This window comes from Tupaia chinensis, unplaced genomic scaffold, assembly GCF_000334495.1.
Source record: "Tupaia chinensis unplaced genomic scaffold, TupChi_1.0 Scaffold000318_1, whole genome shotgun sequence".
Lineage (NCBI taxonomy): Eukaryota > Metazoa > Chordata > Mammalia > Scandentia > Tupaiidae > Tupaia > Tupaia belangeri.
Window position 1 is genome coordinate 5,883,919 of NW_006159811.1, and position 17,605 is coordinate 5,901,523.

Consider the following 17,605-nt stretch of genomic DNA (forward strand, 5'->3'; position numbering starts at 1 on the left):
GGGCTCGAACCGGTTCTGACTGGCACAGACTGGTTCCATCCAGTTCTGACTGGCTCAAATGAGTCCAGGTGGTTGTGACCGGCTAAAACTGACTCTGGCAAGCTCAAACTGGTTCTGACCCGCTCAGACCGGTTCTGGCCAGCTTAAAATGGTTCCAACTGACTCAGATCAGCTGTAGCTGGTTCCAACTGGCTCAGAGCAGTTATGACTGGCACAGACTGGTTTTGACCAGTTTCAACCAGCTCTGACCAGTTCCAGCTGGCTGTTACTGCCTCAGACCGGTTCCAACTGGCTCTAACTGGTTCTGACTGGCACAGACTGGTTCCATCCGGTTCTGACCAGCTCAAACTGGTTCTGATCAGCTCTGACTGATTACAACCCATTCCAGTTGGTTGTGATCAGCTAAAACTGACTCTGGCCAGCTCAAACTGGTTCTGACTGGCTCAGACCGGTTCTGACCAGCTCAAAACGGTTCCATCTGGCTCAGACCAGCTGTAGCTGGTTCCAACTGGCTCAGACTGGTTCTGACCAGTTCTAGACAGCTGCGGCCTGGTCAAACTCGTTCCAATTAGTTCTGACCAGCTCAGACATGTTCTGACTGGCTCAGGCTGGTTTGAACCAATTTCAGCTGGTTCCAACTCGCTCAAACCGGTTCTGACCAGCTCAGAATGGACTGGTAAAATTTTGACTAGGCTAATATGCAGACTGTGCATGTGACCAGTTTTGTATGCTATTAAACAAAAAGTCTGCATGGAAAACAAAAAGAAGAAGAAACTTAAAGCATTTAAATCAGAGTCTGTCCTCTGACCACAACAGAATGAGCTCAAAATTAATAACAAGGGATATTGAAAAATTCACGAATATTTATCCCAAATTGATAAACTCTCTTTTCACACAATAGTCTTAGACTTCTTGATCCAGAACCCTCAGAAACCAATTCCATCTATACTCTTCCAATTCTTATTTATAAAAGATGGCTAGGTCCTGGAGCTCCTTTGGGATATAGATCTAAAGGAGCTGCAACTTTAGTCTTGGTTTAAAGCCCACTGCTTCAGAAAGGGCTCCCCTGAGTTGCCTAAATTGTTTTTTTCTGATCATCTCTCTCATGGCTGTTTTCTCTTCCCTCATGTTTACCTTTGTCTGTGTTTTGCTGGTCATGGTCTTTGCTTACACCACAGCGTATAAGCTTCTTGAAGCTAGGGACCTTGTGTCTTCTCTCACTCAAAACACTAGTACTTGGGCTAAATGCCAATCATGTAATAAATTCCAAGATTTGATCATTGAATAGGTACATTTCAGCATCACTTTATTCAGGTTTTAAATTACCATGAAGTTTTCCTCCTTCAAATGTATTTTCTATTGTTTCCCTTTTAAAAACTGTTATCATCACCTACCCTGGAATTAAGCTAAGACATAGATCATATTTTACATCATTAAGCACTCCATAGTATGAAGGTATATTTATACAACGAGTTAACATTTAGTCATGAAACATCTTAGGTGAATATTTAACACAGAAAGAATTAATATATTAATGTATGTTACCTGATGCATGGTGTAATTTCATAAAGTAAAAATGTTTACATATGATTAAAGTATATGAGAACATTCACTACTCACTAACAGTGTTATGGGCTGAATTGTGTCCCTCCAAATTCATAGCTTGAAGTCCTAACCCCCAATATCTCATGTGTATTTGGAGAATAGGGTTTTTTTTTTTTTTTTGAGAGGTTTTTGCTATAGGGCACATTTGTTCACCAGAAAGACAGAAAGCAAGAAATCACCCCCTGGGGGAATGGCCATGCCACAATCCCTTCTCTTGGGATCTTGGGCATGCACGCACACGCGCGTAGTGTGAGTTTAGGTCACTGGGTCCAGGACGTGAACCGCAGTCTACTACATGGGAGTCCAGCAATGCCATTATGCCAACTGCTGGTCCCCTGAGAACAGAGTCTTTAAAGAGGAAATTAAGTTAGAATGAGGTTATTAGGAGGGACCTAATCTAATATGGATGGAGTCCATATAAGAAATTTGAACACAGATATGAATGAAGGAAAGACCATGTGAAGACCGTGGAGAAGACAGCCATTTATAAGCTGAAGAGATAAGCTACAGGAGAAATCAACCTGTTGACACCTTGATGTTGGGCTTTGAGACTCCAGGACTGTAAGAAAATAAGTTCCTATAATTCAAACCACCTGGTATGTGATACTGCATTATGACCACCCCAGCAGTATGGTGTGATGGTAAAATCATGAGCCTTTACTGTTTGATTCTCCATGTAAAACTAACTACACATTTTGTAACTAACATTATTTAATGACATGCTGCACTAAACTGATAGGTAGAGATGGTTTGGAGTGGAACTAATGAGAAAATAAAGAAGGGGCAAGTCAGTTCATTAATCCCCCCCGTTTGTCACTGAAGACTCCGGCAATAAAAACCAGATTCACAGTTAAAGTTGATTTGATTCAAAGTCCCTTCCTGGTCAAAGAAACGTGTGCCGAACAATTAGTGCTCTGAAAAGACTGATCACTAAGCCAAGAAGGCCTGCATGTTACCTGGGAGTGAATTTTCATCATACGTCATGACTCGGTAGTGCAGCAATTATGCTTCATTTCCAAGTCCTTGATTTGAAATTCAGAGAATAATCCAATACGTTTTTTTTTTTTCAGTGATTATTTAGAAACAAATTCCAGACCAGGACTGCCTCATGTCAAAAGGAAGATGGACATCAGCTCTGGAAGTGGCCCAGGCAATAGAGTTTGGGGTTGACACATTCAACCTCTCACCTCATTAGCAGAGTCAATGTGTTCATACATCTTCTCCTTTCACTCTGTTGAATAAACGGAACAGGTCAAGAGTCAGAGATGATTAGATAAAATCTGTTGGCCCTGGGGACCTTCATCAACTGGTTCAATTCTCTCATTTCATAAGGGAGCCAAGTGAGACCCTGAGATGCTCAGAGTAAAGCATGTGCACATATGTGCCTACAGGATATTTATAGCAGTCTACCTCAGTCCGAAGTTAGAGATAAAGGGTCCTCAGAGACACACCAAACCTAAAATTTCTCATGCTACGAACAGAACTTTGGATCCTCTTGATACGCCTTGCCTAATATATCAGAGGGAAATAAATTTAAGAGATGTTCCAAAATTAATTACTTATCTTATACAGTTGAGCTAAAAGTTAAAATTCTATCAGTGCTATATCTGGAAAACCTAAAGAGATTGATTAGATTGATTAACAGTTGGAGAAAGCTGCACTATAAATGAAAAGTAATTCAATCTCACTAGTAAATATTATTCCATAATAACTCTTTTGATAAATTATTTCCTCTCTGCAACATACAGGTACTTTTTTTAATTTTTTTAAAGTCTGGAATTTATAAAGAAGAAAATGCGTTCCTTTGAGACCTAAAAGATTAACTATATATTCAACTATAGTGTATTTCTATCAGACATACTCTCAGGCCTTAACCATATGTCGACATACTTTTTTTTTTTTTTTTTTTTTTGCTATAGGGAGGGGGAGAAAGACAAAGAGGGAAAGTGAGAAATCCCCAGTCCTCTTTCCTCCATTCTCTTCTTGGGATTCTGGGCAAATATGCAAATATGCCTAGCATGTTTTTTCATGCTGCTGAATCTGAGACTTGAACCACACAGTTGTCCATGTGGGATCCCGCACCCTAACCACCAGACCACCTACTGGCCCCCATACTAAGAATTTTTTTTAAAAAAATAAAATGTCCTGGCCATTAAGAAAAGTTCAGTCTGATGAGGGAATCAGATATATGAGACACTGGTGAAAAAGAGATCTCAGGGCTGTGATGAGAAAGTATTATTCTCTTTTTTCCCATCTACCTGTTCTGACTTGTTCTTTGAGTTTTGGTTCAAGGAAGAACAAATTCCTCCTGCCTCTCAGAAAAAATCTAGGACAGGTCTCATGACTTACAAAATTATAAATCAAAATTAATGTCCTATGGTTACTTCTAAAGACAAAAAGATTTGTCTTGGTAAATGAATACCCTGTCAAAGACTCCAGTTTTTGTTTAAAGATTCCCTGGGAATGACTCTGTAGTGCAGTACTTAAGAGAGCTGGATTCCACATGACTGACTGTGTTTCAAGTCCTAGCCCCCCAGGGCTTGAAAGACATGCTGGGCACATGTGTGCTGCAAATCCCAACAGGATGGAGAAATGAAGGAAAAGGAGCATAGACGAAACTCTTAGCTTATTGACACCTTGGTCACCAGGCCTGGGAAAGAGAAAGAGCCTTCCACTCTGGGACCAGCTGTTGGTGTAATGGCTGTGTTGCTAGATTCCCATGTAGTCGACCATGGTTCAAGTCCTAGGCCTGGTGGCTTAAACTCACACCAGGTGCATGTATATGCGTGCCAAATATCTCAAGAGAGGAATGGAGGAGAAGGGATTGCGGCATGCCCGTCCCCCTGGGGTGGGGGATAATTTCTCGCTGTCTCTGTCTTTCTGGTAAGCTTATGTGCCCTATAGCAAAATCCTTTCCAGGGGGAGGGGGGAGTGGGGAGAACTTTCCACCCTTTTCCTATGCCCACAGCACACTAATAACCCTCTTTTGTTGTGATAACACTCGGTATATTTCAAAACAAGCTACATTTCTTATTTGAAGGTACTGATAGCTCAGTATGGCTGTGGTATGTAGTTAATTGGATGTATGTGTTTAAGATTCATGCTATGTTCCAATGTGGCCTTTTTAATTTAGGATTAAAAATATATATATTTTATATATTTATATCTGAAATGATGGAGGAAAGAGGAGGGAAGCAGGGGGAAGGGGAAAACCTCAGTGAGAGCCTCAGGTGACCCTGCGGGGAAGCTGTAAGAGCTAGACTATCCTTCTAAGATGGCCCGAGTTGTGCTGAGATGGTCAGGCTTCTCTGCTCTCATAGATCAATCATGGACATGGGCTGGGCTTGGAGGCAAGACCTGATCAGGTGGCTCCTTGCAGCTGAGACGCCTGAAATTCCTGACAGCTAAAGACTTCGTTAGCCCAATTCCAAGATTTCCCTTTATGGTCCCATAAATATTTTATATATTTTATATTTTAAATATTTTGTATACGATAGTCCCAAAATTTTTACATATTTAAATATAAAATTTTTTAAAAATTATAAAAAATATAAAATGTATTCTTTTCTAAGTGATCAGTGCTTTTTAAAAAAATTATTTAACTTTGAGACCAGCAGTTAGTGTAATGGCTATGTTGCTGGACTCCCATGAAGTCATCAACCACGGTTCTAGTCCTGGACTCAGTGGCTTAAATTCACGTTGGGTGCATATGCGTGCGTGTCCAAGATTCCGTGAGGAGAATGGAGGAGAAGGGATTGCGGCATGGCCATCCCCCCTGGGGGATGATTTCTTGCTTTCTGTCTCTCTGTCTCTCTCTGTCTTTCTGGTGAGCGCATGCACCCTATAGCAAAAACCTCTCCAAAAAAAAAAGAAAAAAATATTTAACTTTATTTATTTATTCACCTATTTCAATTTAACCAGAGAGGGACAGAGAGAGAGAGGGAGAGAGAAAGTGAGAAAACAAGTTGCTAGGTCCAGGACTCGAACTGTGGTTGGCCATGTGGGAGCTCAGTGCCCATACTTACTGCACCACCTGCCAGCCCCAGGATTAGAATAAATATTTAAACCACAGTCCACATTTGTTCATTGTATTTGGACAGGTCGGCACCTGCCCTGCTGCTCAATGAAAGGTGATGGTTTGCTACTACATGACTAGTTGACTGGCCAAAGGGGTGTGCCAGATGAAAGGGTCTCCAATCCCAGGTCTGGGCTTTGCTACAATGCTTTTTTCCATGCCAGGTATTGTCACACGTCAGGTTCTCTCAAGAATTTGAACTAGGAATTACCAAGAGAAAGGGATAGAGGTGTCAGCTGCTAAAAGACTATTCACGAGGTGGAGTTTACTGTTACCCTTACTACAGTTCTGAGTACCAAGGCTCACTCCCTCAGCCGGAAGATCCAGAGCAAGAGATCATCCTCGAAAACAAAAAGCTTTAGCAATGGTCATTCAGTGAACTACTCCAGGCAATTCCACTCCCCACAAAAACCACAGAGTGAAATTAGTCATGTCTGACTCACTGCTCCTTAAAATGGCCCTGTCATCCAGGGACCCCTTATGTTATACGCTCACCTAAACTTTGGAGTCCTGGTTTTTAATGTGTCTACAAAACCACATTTGAACATTTTAAATGAAAAAAAAAAAAAGGAATGTGAAAATAAATCATTATGGCTTCTGATCAACTTAGGAGAATTGGTTATCGTATTCTCATCATCTCAAACAAAAGCAAAGAAACCACATCTGGGGTTTCTTATGAAAAAGCTGACAATACTAATAAATGTACACCCTTCGCTGTTACTTCAGAAACTTAGATCATGGGCTACTGTGCAGCTTGGCTTTCCCGGAGAGCAAATTCTGAGATGGAGTTTAACATCCAGCAGGTTTATGAAGAAGCAACCCTCCAAAATGGAGGAAAGAGGAGGGAAGCAGAGGGGAGGGGAAAACCTCAGTGAGAGCCTCAGGTGACCCTGCAGGGAAGCTGTAGAACTAGACTGTCCTTGTAAGATGGCCCGAGTTGTGCTGAGATGGTCAGGCTTCTCTGCTCTCATAGATCAATCATGGACATGGGCTGGGCTTGGAGGCAAGACCTGATCAGGTGGCTCCTTGCAGCTGAGACAATACCTGAAATTCCTGACAGCTAACGACTTCATTAGCCCAATTCCAAGATTTCTCTATATGGTCCCAGCTTTAGCACTGAAAGATCTCACCCCTTGGGAAATTCCTCAACTCAGGTGAAATAGAAGCGTCAGTCACTCTACTGTCTGTCAATGGCACCACAAAGACTGACCAACAAGTCTTTGATTGAACAGATGTGAGATGGTCATGACACCATGACAGATTCCCTAGGACTCCAAAGACTCCAGTGGATTGAAGGAAATGCTGTATGTGGATAATCATGCCAGGCGGACTTGCTTAGAACCAAGAATTGACCCAAATACCTTCTCTCCTGTCTCTCAAAAGGTAGTGGCCACACGAATTCAGATCATTCATCTTGGAGTGGACTCACTGAACCTAGACTAACGATACCAGCGTCTGTCAAGTTACTCTACACACTTTTCCCATGCTAAGTTTTCCTCTACAGCGGATTTCCTATTCTCTGCCAGCTATGGCACATTCTCCTAAGATCAACCTCACGAGGAGCTGATAGGCTTGGAAACAATTACTCTATGCCCAAATCTAGAGGAAACAGGCTCAGTATCAAAAGCGGACAGCACTTTTTAGTTAAATGCCCCGTGGTGGCTGATATTTTAGTAAACAGTGACGTTCCTCACCCGATTTAAGCTGATGCTGTTGATGTTAAGGTTATAACAGTGACCAGGTATGCAGGAACACAAAACAAAAAGATTACTTGCAAAACAGCTGGCAAGATAATAGCTTTGGTCATGAAAGTGGGAATGTAGAACAGAGCTTAACTCCCCTTTCCACTCAAGCATCCTGGCCTGACCCCTTCCCCTCCAGCCTCCCCCTAGACCCTCATCCCTTATTCTTTAGCCGAAGAAGCTTCTATGTCAGTCAGTATATTTCTCTGGCTGATTATCGCTAAGAGCCATACCTGTGAAACTCACCAAAGCAATAAAATAGCACAATCTCACTTGCTAGTAAATAGGTAAGTGGCGTCCAATGCGCCTCCGAGATAAACTAGCAAACGTGATTGCTCATAACGCACACTTAGCAATGGTACCTTACGTTCAACGCATTCCTATCGAAAGGTTTTTGAAAAATGGTCATTTAAAGAAAATTTTGTGTTGTCAGCTTGGGGAACTGTGTGCGAATAGTGCACACACTTGCCTCATTTGTCTTCTCACTCTTAGGATGATAGATGGCTGAGTTTCCTACTGGAGTGCAACTCGAAACCACGTGTATGACCCACAGGTGACTCTACAGCTTTGACTAGGTTGGTATGTTCTTTGTTGGTGTTTGGCTGCAGTTTTTGGTTTTTATTTTTTGACATAAATTCTTTCTAATAAATGTTACCCTTAAACTTAGTCTAATTGTGCAAATAATTCATTATAATCATCTCAGTGAAAAATGAGCATCCTGTAGACAGAGAAGTGAACTGTAATTCAATGACATTTTGGAGCAATCATTGTTTTACAAAGAAGTTCTAATATAATCATTTTGCACATAGAAAAAAAAACAGAATTCAAACTTACAATTTGCTTTTGCTTGGTTGGATTATCAGAACACTTGAGAGAATATTAAAAAGCTATTTTCTAATAAGGAAAACAAATAACCTTGTCTAATATTAATACTTTTATTTACTGAGTTTAGAAATGGGTAAAAGTTTAATTTTCTAAAGAAGTTCATTTTACTGATTGCTATCAGATGATTATACATTGGTCAAAATTGTTTTTGTCTTTTTTAGAGAGATTTTTGCTATACGGTATGTGCGCTCACTGAGAGACAGAAAGCAAGAAATCACCCCCCAGCAGGGATGACCATACCACAATCCCTTCTCTTCCACTCTCCTCTCAGGATCTTGGGCACGCACCTACATGCACCTGGTATGAATTTTAAGCTGCCAGGTCTGGGATTTGAACTGTGATCAACTACGTGGTAGTCCAGCAACATAACCATTACAGCATCTGCTGGTCCCTTGGCAGATGGTTATTTATATTTTTCTCCCCATTGAAACAAAAATAATTTTCATTCGGCATGAAAGGAAGATAATGTAAACCTTCCTGTGTATGTACTAGATGCCAACACAGTTGAGGAGCCTCACATATACTCCAAGCAGACATAGCTCACCATAATTGATCAAATCACAGTCTGTTACTGGTTACAGATGAGAATGGTGTTACTATTAAGCACAGAGAAGACTGAGTGGTACTTAAGACCTGATGTAACACGGACACCCAAATAACTCACTGGTCTGGAATCAATTTCTGACTTTGTCATTCCAGGAAAGGGAAATGGAAAAAATAGAAGGATGGTCCAGCCATGCATGCTGCCATTTAAAATGTGTTACTTAATAGATATTTTGATGATGCAAACTGAACAACGTAGAGAAAAAAACACTGGCACTGTTTAAGTTGTTTATGTCCTTATTCAGCAAATAAGATCACCTCCTTGGTGCCAGGCCATGTGCTAGACAAATAAGACAGCTTGTTTTTACAGAATAGAGGAAGCAGCATGTGAGCAGATCCCAGAAAATGGAGTCTCTACAAGGCGGGGATGAGGCAATGGGGAAGAATTCATTAGGAAAGTCTTACTTTCTGAAAAACACTTGCTCAGAGTTTGATTCAGTGGAAAATTCCAAAATAGGAACTGGAAGAAGGGTAGTTCTTAGAGAAAAGGCACATTTGAGAAAACAGCAAGCAGTGCGGGATGGCTGGTGCCAAAAGGCATAAATGGAGATATGACAAGGAGTGAGTCCGAAGACCCTGGGGAAGCTAGACTCCGAAAAGCCTCTCACACGGTGGGTTGATCCCATCAACACGGGTGAGACAGCTGAGGTTTATATGCAAGGCAGGGTAGCTATTAGGTCAGGAAAGTCATAGAAAAACAGAAAAATACATCATGACTTTCCTGATGACCTAAGAGTATGTGCCCTCTCATCTCAGAATGTGTCTGAAAGGAGGAGGACATGTACTATTCAGAGTTTCCACTAGAGGTATCTACCAAGTGTTTGATCTAGATAATGGTTTGTTCCTGCCTCCCCACCACCACCACCACCAGGGTTTGTGTGTTAAAATACAGTTACTAATGTTAATAGAATTGGGAGACCTTTAAGACCACGACCCGCCTTCAGTGCAGGCAGGAACTATCCAATCAACTGGGAAAAGAAAGGACAAACAGAAGTGGAAAGAGTTTCCTGTTCCTTTCTCTCTCTCTCTCTCTCTTTCCATGAGCTGCCCTTTCTCTGCTTCCATCAGCCATGTTGAGGTGAAGCACCAGAGGCCAGCCAGTTGTTAGCCCCATGCCTTTGGACTTTCTAGCCACGAAAATGATGAGTCAAACAAACCTCGATGCTTTAGAAGATGCCCAGTCCCACTTAGCAACTCTACAATAGACTAACACACCAAGAAAGAGTAAATGTTGAGGACTTCAATTATTTCTACCTGTAACACCACATAGTGACTCATTACGCGTGCTATGAGTGTGCACTTGAGTGGTAAGATGTGAGTACTTCTGTATTCCCAATCCCATTTCACAAATCCTGTTTCCTAGGGTGATCTTGAGCAAGGCAGTGAACATGAAAGTGGGTGTAGCTCTGCTCTCCTGACACCCAAAAGGAGTGACTGAAAAGTCTTGCCCTACTCCCCACTCCACCAGTACTGGTCTTTTCTGATCTCAGTTTTCTCCTTCCCTGTTCCACTCAGAAACACTTAAGTTTTTCATTTCCTTGCATCTTGACCAAAGAAGGAAAGATTACAAACCTAATTAGCCTATTAAGCAATAGTATTATAATTATCCTGTATAACATCTCCATTTTGAAAAGGATGATCTCTGGGACCAGCAGGTGGTGTAGCAGTTATGTCACTGGACTTCCACATGGCTAACCATGGTTCAAGTCCCAGACCCAGTGACTTCAAACTCACATCAGGTGCATGTGCGTGCATGCCCAAGATCCCAGGAGGAGAATGGAAAAGAGATTACAGTGTGGCCATACCCCCTAAGGGGTGGAGTATGTGTAGCTGGGAGGTCTTTCCTTGGGATATAAATTACTAGCATCAGTCATCATTGGTCTCCTCTTCCAGTCTTGGAGATGTCAGCTGATCATGGATTCAGATGGTTTTCCTTTCTTCCACAGCCCCTGGGTCTGCTGACCATCCTCTGCGTGAGTAGCAGGCTTTGAGCCAATGAAGAGCTCCAGAGTGCAGTTTAGACATGCCAGATGTCATGTTTTTAATGCATGATAAACAATTCATCTGATGAAGTGTTGTTCTGGAACACCCAGAGGGGCCAAGATTGGATAAAGCAGTAGGTAGACAGGAAATGTGGAGGCATCGAATATACAGAATGAGATAAATGACACACACCACCAAAAGCTCTGACAAAAATATCCTCATGGGAATGGGCATTTGACTACTTTTCTTCTTTGCTCTTTAAGAATGTGGAGTGGTAAGTGATGGAGTTAGACTATTTAGAATCTCAGCTTTTTATAAATGACATACATTAAATAGAAATTAAATGGTGGATGACTGACATTCTTGAAGGAGTCCTAACTTGTACTTCACAGTATTTCAAATAAAATGCTTTTTTAAGTTTTATATCTGCTTATGCTGAGGGCAACCTGGAATCCTGGATTCATAAAAAGCTCACTGTTTTATGTAGAGGCAATAGTTCTGGCTTCTAGATGGGAAAAGTCTTAAAATTCTGATGTATTGAGACATTTGGGGGTTTTTGAACTCTGTATCTGAGTTACATAACATAGTACTATTAAGAATCATCCATCAAAGTCAAGATGCCTGAGGGACCACCAACTAAGCAGAGAGCTGTCTCTTGACCAGTCATTGAGATTGCTAGCATTTGTTCAACTTTCAACTTCAAAAAAGCAACAATGGTCCAAACAGTACCAGTTATCACAGGGCTCAGAAAAATAAAACTAAAGAAAAATGGTAATCGGTTTTTCTCATTTGGCAATAAGATTCAAAGAGTTCATAAGCAATAGCTCATCTTAAATGAAGTAAAGGAGGGCCGTTTTTACAAGCAATGCAAAAATGGGAGCCAGCAGTTGGCATAGTTGGTTAAGGCACTGGACTCCCTTGTGGTTGACTGTGGTTCAAGTCTCGGATCCAGTGTCTTGAAACTCAAACCTGGTGCATCTGTGTGTGCCCAAACCCCCAAGAGAATGAAGAAAGAGGGAATTGTGGCATGGCCATCCCCCCCAGGGAGTGATTTCTCACTTTCTATCACTCTGGCAAGCACACACCCCTATAGCAAAAATCTCTCAAAAAGAGAAAGAGATGCAAAGATGACTACACTGGTTGGTCTACCAGTTCATTCTAGGCTGCCTGTCTTTGGTTTTCCAATAGCTGGAAAATGCCTAGGTTTGAAATATACAAAGATGTCATCCATCACTGCATTATTAACTTAGTTTGTGAACCTTCCTTGAGTTACTCGGTGGTCACTGCCACTATAGTCTCAAATCCAGATACTGCCATTTGCTTCATTCTCTCCCAGGGCATGACTTCCATGGTGCTATCATTGCAACAGTCATAGCACTGCCAAGGTTTGACCTGCCCAGACCCATGAGGCTCTGGTTTACCTAACAGATACCTGGAGTGGTTAAGTAACATAATCCAGAAATGAAGGTGAGCTGTAGTTCATAGAAGTTTTTGACCAGTGAGGGACAGAAAACAGATGGCAGCTGACAAATTCCATGACCTTCCTCCTGATTTCCCACCTGAGGTTGCCAGGACCCAGTGACATCCTTCACTCTTGCTGCCTTGGAATTGAACCCTCTAACAACTTATTGCATGTAAGCTTTGCCTCAGACTGTTTTCTAGGTCTAAGACATTTATACTTTGTGTTTTGCTAAAGTGAACTAAATACAACTTTCCCCACTTTGGTCATTGACTTTTTTAAAATTTAAATTTATTTACATTGATTCACTGTACATCATTACAGCATACAAAATGAGATTTTCCATCCAGAATACACTGTACATTGGCTCAATCAAGCACATCAACATGTGTTATTGTCAACAAATAGTTTTTTCATTTCTTGTGTCCTGTATGATTTTGCCTTTTTTCCCCATCCTTGATTCCCTATCTCACCCTCTGCAATCTCCCACTCTCCTCCCACACTGTCTCAGGTATCCATGGCTGCTTTCTATGCCTTCCCCCACCCCCTTTTATTGATTGACTAAAGATCTTAATTAATCTAATTATTTTCAATAGCAAGTGCAGCTGATATATACATATTCATGAACACAAGTCTGATTTTAGGCATAAACCTCAGTGAGTAGAATGAACATTTTATAAAGTAGCACCTAGCTGGGGCTATAAAGCTTACTGCAGTCATCAAATAGATGTTTTTAATGCCATTTTTTAATTTCAAGAAAAAGGTTTTTTTCTGAAATAGTTTTTTTTTTTATTTACATTCATTCCTTAAGCATCGTCACAGCATACAAAATCTGATTTCCCATCCAGAATATACTGCATAGTGGCTTAATCATGTATGTTATTGTCAATAATTTTCCATTTCTAGTTTCATATGTTTTTTTACCTCTATTTCTGACCCTCTGTCCTTTCCCATCCTCTTCTCATAGTGTCTAGAGTTGTCTTCCATTCCTCCTCCTCCCCCCCCACATTTTATTGATCACACAATTTCTTAAATAATTTAACTACTTTCAATAGCAAGTTAAGCTGGTAATTTCAAGAAAAGCAGTTTTAATTTTAATAAATCAAAGAAATGCTAAGGAACTTTGCTTAAAACTTAAAACCAGGAAACAGGTTAGGCTTCTGTCCAAATAGAAGGTACATGAACCTGTCGATTGCTGACTTTTTACCACTGGAGTTTCCTTAAGATTGGGATGGTAAGGAGAGCTAGTCCTTGTTTAAGGAAGTCCATGGGATAGTTAGACCTTTGTTGAAGCCATTATAACACCAGAGGTACCCCTTTTCAAATTCTGGAACTGATGTGATAGTGTGAGGAAAAACAAGCTTGGTATTCCTTCCTAGAGCACAACAGAGCCAATTGATTGTCCTCCTCGTCCGAGATACCAAGAGTGGAAGCCCCCAAGTAGGGAGGCCCCCTGATCCATTTTATTCCATCCAAATTCAACTATGTCCGTTCTTCTTTCTTAAACATGTATGCTTTATCAAGAAGTGCAGCTTTGGCCCTACCTCTGGGAGCACAGTCAATAGCACACTGAAATGCAACATTGACAGTCACGTGGCTGATTGCAGGTCTGGATGCCCTACCTGGTCAACCTGAAACATGCCAGAGATGTGCACATGCCCAAGACCCTGATGAGCTGGAGGGATGAGGGAAGGGGATCACAGTGTGCCCAGACTTGGTCAAGGGTGCTTCTTGCTCTCTCTTGCATACAGGCATGCACTCTATCATGAATAACATTGAAAAAGTAGTGTAAGTTTCAATGTAGTAAATATCAATAGATACAACAAATATGAACAGAAGTATTTTTGGAGTCATCAATAATTTCTCAGAGGGTAAAAGGATCCTGAGACCAAGTTAGAATATCTCCAGCGCTTAGCACAAGAAAAGCCCTATCACAGACAACTCTGTTCCATGTCATATACCCTTTATCCTATCTTAGCTAACCAGTTTCAACCACTTTGTAATTTGTGAACAGTTGGTAAAGGGGAAGATATGCTGAGGTATCATGCATTGTTCTACTCATACATCTTCTTGCTAATCGGTCAGGGAAATTCTTACTGTAAGAGTTCAGCATCTCAACATTTTATCTCTCTAATCATTTTTTATTTCTGCTGCAAAACTTTACTGTTCTTGATACTATCATTTTTCTCCCCGGTGTTGCCAGTGTAAATGGGCCATACTTGAGCTCCATGACACACTGAACTGAAAGAACACCTGCCCTCCGTCTTCAGTGGGATGTTTGGGGTTTAAGGGAGTTATGACAAGAACTATTACTCAGAAAAAGGGTGGTGCTTCAGTGTATGCCATGAATAATTCCTAATGTTATTTTCTCCTTTAAGTTTTTTTTTTTTTTTCAAAAAAAGAATTACATATGTATGTATTTTAAATTGACTAGAGAGGGAGACAGAGAGAGATGGAAAGTGAGAAAGCAGGCTGCCAGGTCTGGGACTCCAACCATGGTCAGCCATGTGGGAGTCCAGCATCTCAACCACCATGCCACCCACTTGTCCCTCTTTTCCTTAAGTTTTATCTAACACATTAATATAAGTCAAATAACACTGAAATTTTACAATAACTGTACCAAATATTGAAGTAATTGACATTTAAATCTGGTTAACATACAGGATTCCAAGAATATATGGTTTTAGTTTGATTTACTGTTATGTTTTATAGAAACTATTACCCAAAAAATGTGGTACTTCCATTTAATTCAGAACTTTATGCTGGGAATACTAATATTTGTAGCACATAAGCTAGTAAAATGAAGTTTATACCTGTTTTGTTCAATGGAAACTGGACACTGGAATTTCCTTATCCCAACCCCCTGGTCTATCTCTCACACATGCACACACACACTCATACATCTTCCTTAAGACACAAAAAAATCAAGATCTAATCTAGGAAACTAACTCTTCCCACTTCACCATAATTGTAATCTCTCCCACCTTCCAAGTAAGTCATAGAGTCAATGATTCTTCAAAATTCTTGCATGCTCACAAACATGCGGGAGTTGACTTTCCATTTCTTGCCATCTATTTTGAGTAACTACTAAATTCTTGGCATCACAGTGGGCTTTAGAATACAGTCAATGAAGCAGACACCAACCCTGTCATCATAGAACCCAGCCTAGTCACCACTAGTCTAGCAAGCACAATGGACTTTGGGTTGTACTAATGCCTCACTATAGTAAACATCTCAAGACAGGGACTCACACTTCCCCCTTCAATTCTCAATGAGCTTCATGGTTTGATACCAGTGCATGTGTCAAATTGCTTTTTAGCTACAAGTATCAGAGTCCTGAAGTAAAAGAAACATCTGAGGTGCACTTTTGTCAGGAAATAAGAATCCAGAGGCAGCTGACTGAGTGCTGGCGACTCAACAATGCTACCTCTTCTGCCGTCTAGAAGTTGTGCTGTCACCCAGAGCCACACGATGACTGCAGAAGCATCAGATCTACACATGGCAAAGTCCAAAGGTGGGAAAGGGGACTCGAGATGCTTTCACTGGCCTCTTTCCTTTTATCAGGAAACATTCGCAACGTTTGTCTTTATGTGTCACTGGCTATAACTGGGCCACTTAGCTACCACAAGCCAGCTGTCCAGGAGGCAGGGCGACTGAACCACTGATGTAGTCAGTGTCTACTGAGACAAGGAAAAATGGGGAAGGCGAGTGCCCATGAGGCAGGTAACCACCAGTGTTTGCCACAAAGGGGTATTCGTATTTGTTAAATGAAGGCCATGAGAATAGAAGGTCAAAGATCAGATTAGAATAGAGGACAGGACAGTGACATGGATGGTAAGTATCCCTAGGATGACAGGAGGTAAGTCAGATACTATGACCATGTCCAGGTTCCTTCAAAGACTCTGTGTGCATCTGGGGCTTTGGGGGAGGTTTTATAAAAGGACAGCAATGATGGCAAGTGTAAAAGAGCTTAGAGCAGGCTGTCAGAATGGCTGAAGATCCATGACTTGTGGGTGAAGAATCAGAACACTGATCCCAAGTTCCATCTCAAATGTTAAGCTCTTCTGGGAGAATGGGCAGATTCCTCCCAGGTGAATGATCAAGAAACTAGCATCTCCAGGTTTCAACCAGAGGAAGAAAGTTTAGAGGTAGTCTATTTTGCTGTTAAGTATATAGAAAAATTTATTTCTAGAGGAAGAAAAATGACAGTTGCAGTAGATAGTGGAAGTGTTTAGGAGAATATATATGTGTGTATATATATGTGTGTATGCATGTGTATTTGTACATACATATATCATTTGTATATATATACAACGTGTGTATATACACATAAATATATACATATATACACACGCACACAATTTGATACAGCTTAGAGGGTGGGGAGGGAAGCAGGCAAGAGGAAAGGAGGATGAACAAATGGGCAAAAGTCAATTTCCTACAAGGTTTCTACTCCAGAAGTTGGCAGAATGACAGGAATTCAGGGGAAATCAGAGATAAAGAGAAAGATTATGGTTAAAATGAACCGAATCTATAAATTATGGCTCTCTAGTGTCAAGTAAACCAACTTTAACGGATTGCTTAAGAAAGAGCAGGGACGCTGAACAGACTCTAAGATTAAGCGAGTGAGGCCTCCAAAAGTGACAAGAATTGGACCCTGGGAAACTGCCAGAACTCCCCCACTCTGTTTCTACATGTTCAGATGATTTTTCTCTGCTCTCATGGGCTATTGATGGAATAGAGCCACTCTACACTTAAATTGACATGCTATATTCCCAGCCATCCACTAATATGCTGACTTAATTCCAAGTCCTTGCACAGGGTCTGACTGATCCTCTTTGGGTCAGGTGGCATCTACCCAGCCTCAACGAAGGCCATGGTGACACGATTGTGGAATATATGTACAGTTTCCAGGAGCTCACCCCTGAAATGAAAGGAAAAGGCAGTTCTAAGAGAAAGGGTATTCTCTATGCCATGCAGACATCCCAGGTATCTGCGCATACAGAGCTGAGGTAGGATGGCTTGGTACACCTCTGCTGTGCAGGAGTCTCTGTGCTCATCGAGGTCAGCTGTAAGATTGGAGGCTCTCCTAGAACCCCGCTGGGGTTCACATTTCCTTCAGTTGGATCAGTGGGTATCTAGAAAGGAGAAATAGAACACCAAATGGCAAGGCCAGTTACCAGAGATCGTCACATACTTCATGTCAAAGGTGCTTGGGAGAAGAGGCTGGCGGGAAGGAAGGAACCACACACT